This window comes from Bufo gargarizans, chromosome 5, assembly GCF_014858855.1.
Source record: "Bufo gargarizans isolate SCDJY-AF-19 chromosome 5, ASM1485885v1, whole genome shotgun sequence".
Classification (NCBI taxonomy): Eukaryota; Metazoa; Chordata; class Amphibia; order Anura; family Bufonidae; genus Bufo; species Bufo gargarizans.
Window position 1 is genome coordinate 46884533 of NC_058084.1, and position 12730 is coordinate 46897262.

At 46.3% G+C, this 12730-nt stretch overlaps 1 pseudogene; it reads right to left on the reverse strand.

Annotated features, from left to right (window-relative positions):
- The window catches only part of LOC122939296, a 359170-nt pseudogene that overhangs the window by 280532 nt on the left and 65908 nt on the right, over window positions 1-12730 (reverse strand).

Below are 12730 nucleotides of genomic sequence, written 5' to 3' on the forward strand. Positions count from 1 at the left end.
ACTACATCTGAGGGGAGAAGGAATCAAGATAGCTGCCAAACCAGAAATTTACACATCAAACAAAACAGGTATACTGTACACAAGAGCCTCTATTTCCTAATAATGGCCTATCCTGCAAAATATAGGAAAAAAATAATTTGACACCAGTGGGATAGAGAGAGAGAGACCAAAAAACAGGCAGCACTCCAGAATAGTGGTGAAAAATGTGAAATTTTATTCACCCATGTGAGCCTCAAGGCTTGAGAAAGGCTCAAATTGATCTGAAACGTTGCCTTGTCACATGGGTGAATAAAGTTTCACATTTTTCACCACTATTCTGGAGTGCTGCCCGTTTTTTGGTCTCTTTATACTGGGTAAGCTTTTTTCCATTTGGGCCGTGCACCCGTTTTTATTTTATTTTTATCGTCCCGGTGCTGCCATGTTTCATATATATATATATATATATATATATATATATATATATATTTATAGTTCAAAGAAAGCAGGACTGCACTCCAAGCAAAAGTGAAAAATCAGTGGAGCTTTATTCACCCATAATTTTGGCAACTTTGCGACGTTTCGGCTCACAAGAGCCTTCTTCCAGCTGGAAGAAGGCTCTTGTGAGCCGAAACGTCGCAAAGTTGCCAAAATTATGGGTGAATAAAGCTCCACTGATTTTTCACTTTTGCTTGGAGTGCAGTCCTGCTTTCTTTGAACTGTATTGTTGGGGCATTGCCGCTGCCTCTGTGGATATTGCACCCGACTCCTGGTGGTGCTCCCGCTGGATTTTCTTCTATATATATATATATATATATATATATATATATATATATATATATATATATATTGTGGGGGGGATAAGCTCCTTTGCTGGGGTCAAAAGTGCCTATCTATCCGCTGGAGGGCTTCTCCCAGACAGCTCACAAAACAAGGCTTTAGCTATCTAGTACTCACAGTTTGCTCACTCACACAGACATGCTTTCTGTGTCCCCAGGCAGAGAGAGACTGACTGACTGACTGACCTCCTAGCTCTGTTATATCCCCACCCTCAGTGCTGCTTCATTAATTACCTCACAGGTGAGAGTCTCTCACCTGCTACTTCACATAGGAGAGGAATCTTGGGGAAATATACCTCCCTTCCACCACCAATCCAGCATTGGTGTCACATATCTCCCCCCCCTCCCCCTCTGCTCAGGCAAGTGGGTCTGAGCAACTGAAACCAGCAGACAATGCACACGTGACAACGCATCCGCATTTCCTTGCCACTTTCCTGGCCTGTGCTCCACTGAAAAACTGTAAGCCTGCAGGGCCAAAAACCATCTTGTCACTCTGCTATTTTTCTCTCTGTTCAGGTTCATCCACTTCAGAGGGGCATGATCAGTGACCAGGCGAAACTTCCGACCCAGCAAGTAGTATTTGAGTGATTCTAAGGCCCACTTGATGGCCAAACACTCCTCTACAACTGCATAGTTCTTCTCATGCTTATTTAGTTTGCGACTCAAGTAAAGCACGGATGCTCGTCTCCATTAACAGTCTGTGACAACACTGCCCCTATTCCTGAGCCGCAAGCATCTGTCTGTACCACAAATTCATTTCTAAAGTCAGGGGTCATCAATACTGGTTGGGAACAAAGAGCCTGTTTTAGAGTCTGAAACGCTTTCTCTGCCTCATAATTCCATTTTACCATCCACAACCCGCTTCCCTTGGTGAGATCGGTTAAGGGAACTGCTATAGCTGCAAAATTGGGTATGAACCGCCTATAGTAGCCAGTAATCCCCAGAAATGCCTTCACTTGTTTTGTATTTACAAGCCGGGGCCAGTTCTGTATAGCTTCAATCTTGTCAACTTGGGGCTTGACTACACCTCTCCCAATAATGTAACCCAAGTACTTGGCGTCTTCTAGGCCAATGCTACATTTCTTGGGGTTAGCAGTCAACCCTGCTCTCCTCAATTCATCAATCATTGCCTGTACTTTGAGTAGGTGTGTTTCCCAGTCTGCACTGTGTATCACTATATCATCAAGATAAGCAGACGCGTACTGTCTATGTGATCTCAACACACTGTCCATTAGCCGCTCCAAAAGGCTTAGTTACATATTGGAATAGGCCGTCAGGTGTGGAAAATGCTGTCTTCTCCTTGGCAGCGTCCGTCAGGGGTATTTGTCAATAACCCTTTGTCGGGTCTAAGGTTGTAATATAACGGGCTGTACCAAGTCGGTCTATAAGTTCGTCCACTCGTGGCATAGGGTATGCATCGAATTTAGACATGGTATTTAACCTCCTAAAATCATTACAGAACCTTATGGTACCATCAGGCTTTGGAATTAACACAATTGGGCTTGACCATTCACTATGAGACTCCTCAATTACTCCCAACTCCAGCATATCTTTTACTGTAGTGTCCCACTATGTAAATGTGGGCACTAAAGGGTCAATTGGGTCACGTTGTTCTCCACCTCCTGTAGAACATGGTCATTGTATTTTATATGGTATTTTAAATGTGTATTTTCCTGTTATCTCCTGTACCAGGCCTGTTAGGGGTGTAGTTCCTCCTCCTAGACAGTAGAGGGAGCTAGGGATACCCCCTAGTATATATAGTTAGGCCCAGACAGGAAAGAGTTCAGTTTAATCCAGGAGGCTAGTTAGTGCAGTCTAGCCTGCTTGAGTACCTGAGCAAAGTAAGCTCAGAAGTTAATCCAGGGGAAGAAGTTGCCTCCTGAAAAAACCTAGTTCTTTTAAAAGTACAGTGCAGTGCCACTGATCCAGCCAAGTAGAGAGCTGAAGGGCAGAAGGATATTTTTACAGCAAGAGGATCTATACCAGAGGAAGGTTTCCCTAACCAAGGATAAAGCCAGCAATAGGGCATACGGGCCTTGGAGAAAGCCAGACAGGACTTAAGGAAAATGCAGCCTGATCTGTAAGTGTTATTCCCTCTGAGTATCTTGCAAGGATTTTGCCTGCCATTTATATGAAGCCTGCCTGTTACCAACCTTTTTACATGTGGAACTAACCAAAGACTGTAAATAGTTGTACTGTTCAGTAAAATAGAAGTTCTGGTTCACTGCAACTTGTGTTCCTCAATTATTCCTACAACAAATCGGTGTGTCACTGTTACCGGCACTGGCGTCGCAAAACTATAAGGGATCTTGCCACCGGCACACTAAACCTGCAACACCCAGGGCACCTCACCTACCACCCGGCCTGGTCCCTATACATAGAGAGTGCCCCAAAGGATCCATGTGCCAGCCTCTCCATCACTGTTGTACGCCGGCCCAGGGTATATAAAAACTGTGAGTACCAAGAACACCCTCGGTTTAGTAACTACCCCTGTGACCTCACCATTCGCTCACCCTGCAGGGCTGCGTACTGCAGAGACTGCTTCTCGTCTGGCCTCAGGAATCCTATAAGGCTCTACATGGACCTTAACCCCAGGTTCAGTTATGATGTCATGTTTTATGAGTGATGTCTGCCCCGTCTTTTCTGAAAAGAATTCTCTGTTCTGAGCAACCAACAGTCTAGCTTCCTTTTTTTGGACATCGGACAGAGTTTTGGCTATTCTTACAGCAGGTATTGCTGCCCCATTATTGATGGTTGGAGCAAGTGCTGCTGCCAGGACTGGCCGGTCCTTCCAAGGTTTTAACAGATTTATATGGTAAATCTGTTCTGGCTTCCTTTTACCTGGTTGGCATACTTTATAGTTCACCTCACCTACTCTTTCAATAATTTTAAACGGACCTTGCCATTTAGCCAAAAATGTACTCTCCACGGGGGGGGGGGGGGGGGGGGGTACTCAATCCCCTGGTGCAAATGTTCGAATCTTGGCCCCTCTATCATAAATCATTTTCTGTACTCCTTGAGCCCGTTCCATATGTTCCTTAACAATTGGCATGACTGATGAAATCCTGTCCTGCATCTGGGACACATGCTCTTTTACACTTTTGTACAGTGTGACCTGTCCTTCCAACGTTTTTTTTAGCCACATCTAATAAACCACGTGGATGTCTACCATATACAAGCTCAAAAGGGGAAAACCCTGTGGATGACTGCAGTACCTCCCTTATAGCAAACAGCAGATATGGGAGCAAAAAGTCCCAACTACCACCTTTTTCAGCATTTGTTTCAGAGTTTTATTAAATCTTTACACCAATCCGTCAGTTTGGGGGTGATAGACTGACGTGCGTAGCTGGGTAACTTTAAAAAGCCTGCAAAGTTCCTTCATGACATTAGACATAAAGAGCGTCTCTTGGTCTGTGAGTATTTATTTTGGAATACCAACCCGACTAAACACCTGGACCAGTTCTTTTGCAATGGTCTTTGATGAGGTATTGCACATAGGTATGGCCTCGGGGGAACGGGTAGCATAATCTATTTAACTAAAGATATGCTGGTGACCCTGAGCTGACTTTATTAGGGAACCCAACAAATCCATCCCAATGCGCTCAAAGGGTATTTCAATAATCGGCAAGTGCACAACAGGGCTGCAGAAATGGGGCATAGGGGCTGTAATCTGACACCGAGGGCAGGATTCACAATATACTTTAATGTCTCCATGCATTCCAGGCCAGAAGAACCTCTCTTAAATCCTTTCAGTAGTTTTCTGGATCCCCAAATAACCACCCATAATGTGTCCATGTGCCAGATCCAGAACAGTTCTCCGGTAGGGCTTTGGGACCACTAACTGCTGTACCACCTGTCACGGATGATCCGCGAGAATATTGAACTGTCCTCCCAATATTATCAATATTACTCTGCCTTATTGATCAGTAGGTCTATTACACAGTAATTATTTCCCTAGGCCCCAGAACCTACAATTTGATTATTCAGAGCGTCTCTTTCTGTCCTTCTGTTGTACCCAGAGAACAACATAGTCCTTTTGTTCAAGTCAGTCAATAGATGCCCAGCAGATAACGCAATTACAGCTGGCTTCCTCAGGTTGACAAAAGAACTTCCCTTTCTGAAGAGATATCACAGCTAGGTGTGAAGACTGCACCTGGGGGGAGCCGATTGGTGTCGCTGCCATAAGGGTCTGTAAGATAACTTGATTCAGACAGGCCGGCACCAAGGTTCCCAGATTGACACATGAATCTGAGATATGATTTTTACCTTTTTAAGAGAGACCATGCATCTTACGGACGTAAAAATTACATCATCGTGTCACTCAGAATTCACTGGACGTTTACATAGGACAAACATAACTCTAAGATGTGCCCAGGTAAAGTTATGGTGTTACCCCATCATAGAACCAGTTATAATAGTAATATTTGGTATCCCTGAACTCCATATTTTGTGGGGAATGTGAATATGTGCTTGTTACTTGTGTACAGCGGAGACATCCCACGATATGGCACATGCCATATTTCAGAACTGACATTCACCTCAGGAATACAGCCTGCCCAGCAGGCGGACTCTCAATTCCCCTCCTTGATTCGGGGACCCTTTATAACAAAGACCTAGAATCTGCTAAAGGAGTTCTCCACTTTTAACAACACCCAAAGAGGGCCTCAGCCAGAGAACCTGTGGGCTGTAGGCATATTACACTGGACAAAGGCTTCTTGGACTTTACCCCTGCAACGGACTATTTCACCAACAGACATCTTTTCTGCGGAAACTAAGTATTTTCTTTCTTTTCTCCCTTTTGTTTATTGGACTATACTTTCCTTGATTATTGTGTTAATAATTACTGTGCATCGTGATAATTTGTATTGTATATAGATATATAATAAATGACCTCCAAGTCATTTCTCTAGCCATATGCCTGTTTTCACACACTGCAAAAACTTACCCTAGCCTCTCCGAAGGGAAAGCTACTCGGTTGTGTTATCTAGATAGTGGGTTCTTTGCTCCCATAAATTGCAAGGTGGTGGCAGTTAAACTACACTGTGTGTAGTTCCGGTCGCAGTTCGTCGCACGCTTACTGGCGGTCAGTCGGCGGTCCACTCCCTGCGCTTTCAGCCTATCGACTGTACGGACTCAAGTTAGACTGTCAGTGTGCTGAAAGTGGCTGGGAGGCCTGTTTGCGGATTGACCACTAGGGGCGCTGTGACGGTTTCGTGACGTATTGTGGCCGCGGCGGTCGCAGTTCGTCACACCACCTCCTCTCCCTTCTTGTCTATCTGATGCAACAATTCGTTCTCTAGAGCTATGTAGGGAAAAAATAGATTTTGGTACTCACCGTAAAATCCTTTTCTCGTAGTAGGCATTGGGGGACACAGCACCATGGTATATGCCCAGCTGCCACTAGGAGGCTGACACTAGAAACAAAAAAAAGAGGTGGGCTATACCCCTCTGCCAGAGCCGAGAGAGGTCAGTCGGTACAAAAGCAGTAGGAACGTCACATCTGAACCAAAAAGAAAAACTGAAAGCCAACAAGTCTTTAACTGGGGAAACCCGATGACCACTTAGGCCAACGCCGGGACCACAAACAAGAAGAAACTCAAGAAGGGTGGGATCTGTGTCCCCCAATGCCTACTACGAGAAAAAGGATTTTACGGTGAGTACAAAAAAAATCTATTTTTCTCGTGCATGGCATTGGGGGACACAGCACCATGGGACGTCCAAAAGCAGTCCCCAAGGGAGGGAAGAAAAAACGCCATGCCGCCAATCTAAAGCACAGCTGCTTGCAGAACCTTGCGCCCCAGGCTGGCGTCAGCAGAAGCCAGGGAATGAATATAGTAAAACTTAGAGAAAGTGTGAACTGACCCCCAGGTGGCGGCCCGGCAGACCTTGGAAGCAGATGCCTGATGACGCACCACCCAGGAAGCCCCAACTGCCCTAGTCGAATGTCAACCTGGAAGGGGGAGCACGGCCCTTCGCGACATAGGCCTCCTTAACGGCCGACCGAACCCAATGAGAAATGGTGGCCTTGGATGCAGGCAACCCCTTACGAGGGCCCACCGGGACCACAAAAAGAGAGTCCGAACGACGGAAGGGTTCCGTGAGACGAAGATACAGGCGAAGAGCCCGAACAACATCCAGGCAATGGAGAGTTTTCTCCCTAGAGTGAGAAGGATTAGGGCAGAAGGAAGGAAGAACGATTTCCTCACTAATATGAAACAAGGAAACCACCTTCGGTAGAAAAGAGGGAACGGGGCGCAAAACCACCTTGTCCGGATGGAACACCAGGAAAGGCGAACGGCAAGAAAGCACCGCAAGTTCGGAGACCCGGCGGATTGAGGTAACGGCCACGAGGAAGGCCACCTTAAACGAGACAAACGACAGAGATTTCTGCCAAGGGCTCGAAGGGCGAAGACGGAAGGGAGTCGAGGACGAGGTTCAGGTCCCACGGCTCCACCGCAAAGCAAAAAGGAGGGGCTCGGCGAGCAACACCCTGGAGAAAAGTCCTAACCTGAGCCCGCGAGGCCACAGGATGGTGGAAGAGGACCAAGAGGGCCGAAATCTGCCCCCTGAGAGAAGCCAGCCGAAGGCCCTTCTCAAAACCGGCCTGAAGGAAGGCCAGGATGTTAGGGATGGAGAAACTTAAAGGGGGTGAAAACGCCCGGATTCGCACCAGGCAAAAATACGATCTTCAGGTCCGGTAGTAAATACGGGCCGACTGGGGCTTGCGAGCGTGAAGCATCGTCTGGAGTCCGAGAGGCCACAGGACTTCAGGATCGCGGTCTCAACAGCCATGCCATCAAACGAAGCTGAAGTAAATTCGGGTGGAACAGAGGGCCCTGGGAACGTCGGCGAGCAGAAAATGATGATTACACTTACCGGTAATCGGATTTTCCAGACCCCACGACAGCACCATAGAGCGAGGGATCCACCCCCAGGGACAGGAAACCTACAGAAATAAAAGGGTGGAGCCTCTCTACCCATTCAGTGGATTACAGAGCAAGAGAGGGACTCCTACACCATTGGTTATTCCAAACAGAACATCATAAAAAGCTTATAAATTGTGTAAGAAAATGTAAAATATATATATATATATATATATATATATATATATATATATATATACACACACACACACACAATACCACAGATAATGCAGCAGCACAGTCAGATGTTGTGCACTGGGTGCAAGATTCCTCAGAGAGGCTGGCTTCTCCTTCAAGATATATATTCACCGAATAAAGAGGCAGCACTTCCAGTTTTTGGTGACAGGGTGACGACCCCAAACTTTATTCCCAGCAACGTTTCAGCCTTCTCACTGAGGCCTTTGTCAAGCTACAACAGTGCTAAAATGTGGGATTTATATACCCACAATTCATTACAAATTCAGTGCAATCAGTGAAAACACATGTTAACAATAATGTCACATGACCATCAGACATCATAATATCACATGACTTTCTGTGTACATTCAATGTTTATATCAAAAAGATAAAACTATCATAAAACATCCTATAGCGTCAATCAATAGTGTGGATCTTACATCCTACGTAACATATAGTTTATATACGGTGAGCCGATATACAGTGTTCAAGACCATTAAATCCAACTTCCAATCTAACTTCAGTGAACAAAAAGTGCTCCAACCATTAAGAGTTAAAATCATCAGTTCCTTATACAGCTGTATTATGTTACATATTAAAAACTCATGGGACCAACTGTCATGGAACAGCCGAGTGCGCCTGCTTGTGTTGCTACTTTATTCCCCACTAGGATTGTAATCCACTGCGTTACCATGGCCACTTACACGCCCCCTAGACGCCTGGTGATGCGGTCCGGGCGTGTGTCCACTCTTTCCCTCCCCCCGAGGCCGCTGTACTCGCGATGCGTTCCACTGGGCGACGTTGCGGTCCGGGGTGCGTGCGTGATGACGCGGCCACGTGGGGAGGTGGACGAGGGACGCACGGCGCGGCGCATGCGCTGGGCAGATGGGGAGACGCTGAAGCAGGCGCACTCAGCTGTTCCATGACGGTTGGTCCCATGAGTTTTTAATATGTAACATGATACAGCTGTATAAGGAACTGATGATTTTAACTCTTAATGGTTGGAGCACTTTTTGTTCACTGAAGTTAGATTGAAAGTTGGATATAATGGTCTAGAACACTGTATATCGGCTCACCGTATATAAACTATATGTTACGTAGGATGTAAGATCCACACTATTGATTGACGCTATAGGATGTTTTATGATAGTTTTATCTTTTTGATATAAACATGGTATGTACACAGAAAGTCATGTGATATTATGATGTCTGATGGTCAAGTGCAGGCCGGAATCAGGGCTGCAAGGCTGGATGGAGGCCTGGCATGACTGGGGCTTGGAGGGAGAGGATTCGGGGTTACAAAGGGTTAAGGGGGAAGGATAGTGACGTAAGGGATGGAGGTGTGGCTAAGGGGTTAAAAGGGTTAGCAGGGGCGGGAAAAGGGGCCATTTTGTGAGGACAGCAGTGTGGCAGCAGCCCCCTCCCACCCACCCAATTTTTGTTGTTATTTTTGGCTGCTATTTGCCTGGGGTTAGGTTGGGGTCCTCGAGTGTCGCTTAGTGTTGGGGTTAGGCCGGGGGGTTGCGAGTGGATTACGGATGGTCCGGCAGTGATTGGAGGGTAAGCTTTGTCATAGCGGCCTGGGGCGGTGGGGGGTCCTTGGAGTTGGTGGTTATGGTGGCTCTGGCGTGGTGGGGAGGGAGCCAAAGGAGGCTCTGGACTCCCCAGGTACTGGTTTAAGGTGTGATATGGCGGGTAGCGGCCCAAGTTGGTTGCCCTTGGTTACCGGTTCCTGCCTCTGAGCTGGCGTTCATCGGCTAGAGGTAATTTAACTGAGGGCGAGGCCAGTTATCCGTCATTTATGGGGCTTCAAGGACCCTCCCCGTGTTGGCATTCATGGGTTCTTGGTAAGGTTTTAGGGCGGGGCCTTCAGGTGGGAAGGCCAAGGGTTAAGTTATGTATTTATGATATTTATTTGTATTTATGTTATTAATAAAAGGCTGCTGTGGCCATATAATCCACTTGCTGAGTCTGTCATTATTGGGAGGGGGAGTGGAGTTTAAGAGGTAAGCGACTCGACAATACGCCGGTCATGTGACATTATTGTTAACATGTGTTTTCACTGATTGCACTGAATTTGTAATGAATTGTGGGTATATAGATCCCACATTTTAGCACTGTTGTAGCTTGACAAAGGTCTCAGTGAGAAGGCTGAAACGTTGCTGGGAATAAAGTTTGGGGTCGTCACCCTGTCACCAAAAACTGGATAGTGCTGCCTCTTTATTCGGTGAAATATATATCTATATATATATATATATATTTTTTTTTTTTTGTGATCATAGAAAAAAACATCACCAAGGGTGGGAATTAGGAAGGGTGCTGTCATGGGGTCTGGAAAATCCGATTACCGGTAAGTGTAATCATCATTTTTCCCCTCCCCCACGACAGCACCATAGAGAGAATTACAGAGAAAAGAACCCTTCCTAGGGAGGGACCACCGCTTGCAAAACCTTTCTCCCAAAGGAAAGATCAGAAGAGGAGAGTAAATCCAAACGGTAGTGACGGAAAAAGGTAGAAGGTGAAGACCACGTGGCTGCCTTACAAATTTGTTCAATGGAAGCCCCCGACCTTTCTGCCCACGAAGTGGAAACCGAACGCGTAGAGTGAGCCTTCACCGAAAGGGGAGGAGACAGGCCCTCCTCCAAGTAAGACTGAATAATGGCCAGTCTAAGCCATCTGGACAAGGTACTTTTGGTAGCCTTCTTCCCTTTATTTGATCCAGAAAAGAGAACAAACAAAGCAGAAGACTTTCTCTATCCTTCCGTAACTTTAAGATACTGTAACAAGCATCTCCGTACATCTAGTGTATGAAAAGCGACTTCTCCAACATTTTTTGGATGGTCACAAAAGGAAGGAAGAACGATCTCTTGTGATCTATGGAATTTAGAAGACACCTTGGGAGAAAAGGCCGGATCAGGTAGAATAGTAACTCGATCATCAAGAATTGTAGTAAAAGGAGATTGATGGAAATGGCCTGCAGCTCGCTAATCCTTCTAGCCGTAGTAAGGGCCACTAACAAAACTAGCTTGAGGGTAAGAAATTTAATACCTACCGAATCAATGGGTTCGAAGGGTGCTTTGGTAAGGGAATTAAGAACCAAGTTAAGATCCCACGGGGGCACCCTAGGGGAAGAGACTGGTGTCATCCTATCTACCGCCTTGAAAAATCTAACAATCCATGGATTCATGGCAAAATTCTGCTCAAAAAGGGCAGATAGGGCAGAGACCTGCCCATTCTGGTAAATGCTTAGGGTCACAAACAGCCCAGGAGCAGAGCTCCACACCAAACTGAGCCAAATCCAAACTGAACCTTCAGACTCCAACACACCAACATATAAGGAGGCCTGAGGTCACACCCACATAGAGACACACCCAATGTTCACACACACAGAAGGGAATTAACCCTTCCAACACCAGTGGAAGGGAAGACAGCAACTAAAAGGGGAAGTGCATACAACTCAAACCCTGTGGACACCAAACAGGGAATGTGCACACATATAAACACGTTGCCAGAGGCAACCACATGCATTGACAGTGAGCCGCCTAGCAACAAGCTCAAGCTGCAACACTGCCAACAACACCATGTTGCCAGCGGCAACCACACGTGAGACTACCAACTAACCGCCCTCACCTGTGGTAAACAACCAACCTGGCCGCTGGCAACCGCATGTGGCTCTAAGAGTCACGACCATATCCAAGGGTCGTGACAATTAGGGACCGGAAATCTTTTCTTTCTATCTGCCGCCTTTTCTAAAAGGTCGTCTAGCTCAGGCCCAAACAAAAATTCTCCCTGGCAGGGGATATTACATAATCTTTGTTTAGAGGCCAAATCACCCCCACTCCAACTTTTTAACCAAAGGGCCCTCCGTGCCGAATTGGTGAGGGAAGCTGACTGAGCGCTGAACTTAATAGAATCAACCGATGCATCTGTCAAGAAGTCGGCTGCTTTTTGCAAGGTTGGCAAGGAAGATAAGATTTGATCCCTAGGGGTTCTATCTTTTAATTGCCCCACCAACTGTTGTAACCAGAAGGATAAGGTCCTAGCCGTGACTGTAGCAGCTATGGCTGGGCAAAAGGCTAAGGTAGAGGCCTCCCAGGCACCCCTAAGGAAGGTTTCAGCCTTTTTGTCTAAAGGTTCCTTAAGCATACCCGTATCCTCAAAGGGGAGAGAGGACTTCTTTGACGCTTTAGAGATGGTGACGTCAATTTTAGGGGCTTTCCCCCAAGAGGAGGAGGCTACTTCTTCGAATGGATATTTACGTTTGAAGGCCCTAGAGGCAAAAACCCTCTTGCCCGGCTTCTTCCATTCTCTCTGAATTAAAGACATGATGCTAGCGTGTACAGGAAAACATCGACCCTTCTTCTCCTGTAACCCTTCAAACAAGGAGTCTGCTACGGACTTATCCTCCTTAACATCCTCAATGTTCATGGTGGACCTAATGACTTTTAATAATTTATCCGTGTCCTCAGCGGGGAAAAAAGTGTTGGACATGGACTCATCTTCTGATGAAGAACCGGACGAGGACGACCCAGATGATCCATCACTGTCTTCCGACGAGAAAACCTGGGATGGGCCAGTTTTTTCACCTTTATCCCCGACGGAAGTTCCTGCCTATCTGTCTGATCTCAGGGTATTCTTAACCTCCGTCTTGATGAGTGACCTGATGTTTTCTGACAGGGACGGGGACTCATCCGATATGGTCTTGTCAATGCATATTTGGCACAGTTTCTTCCCATAAGAAGAGGATAAAGCCGTACCGCATAGCGGACATTCTTTGTTTTTTCTTTTGGCCAGCACTTTTTTCGGTTTAGGCTG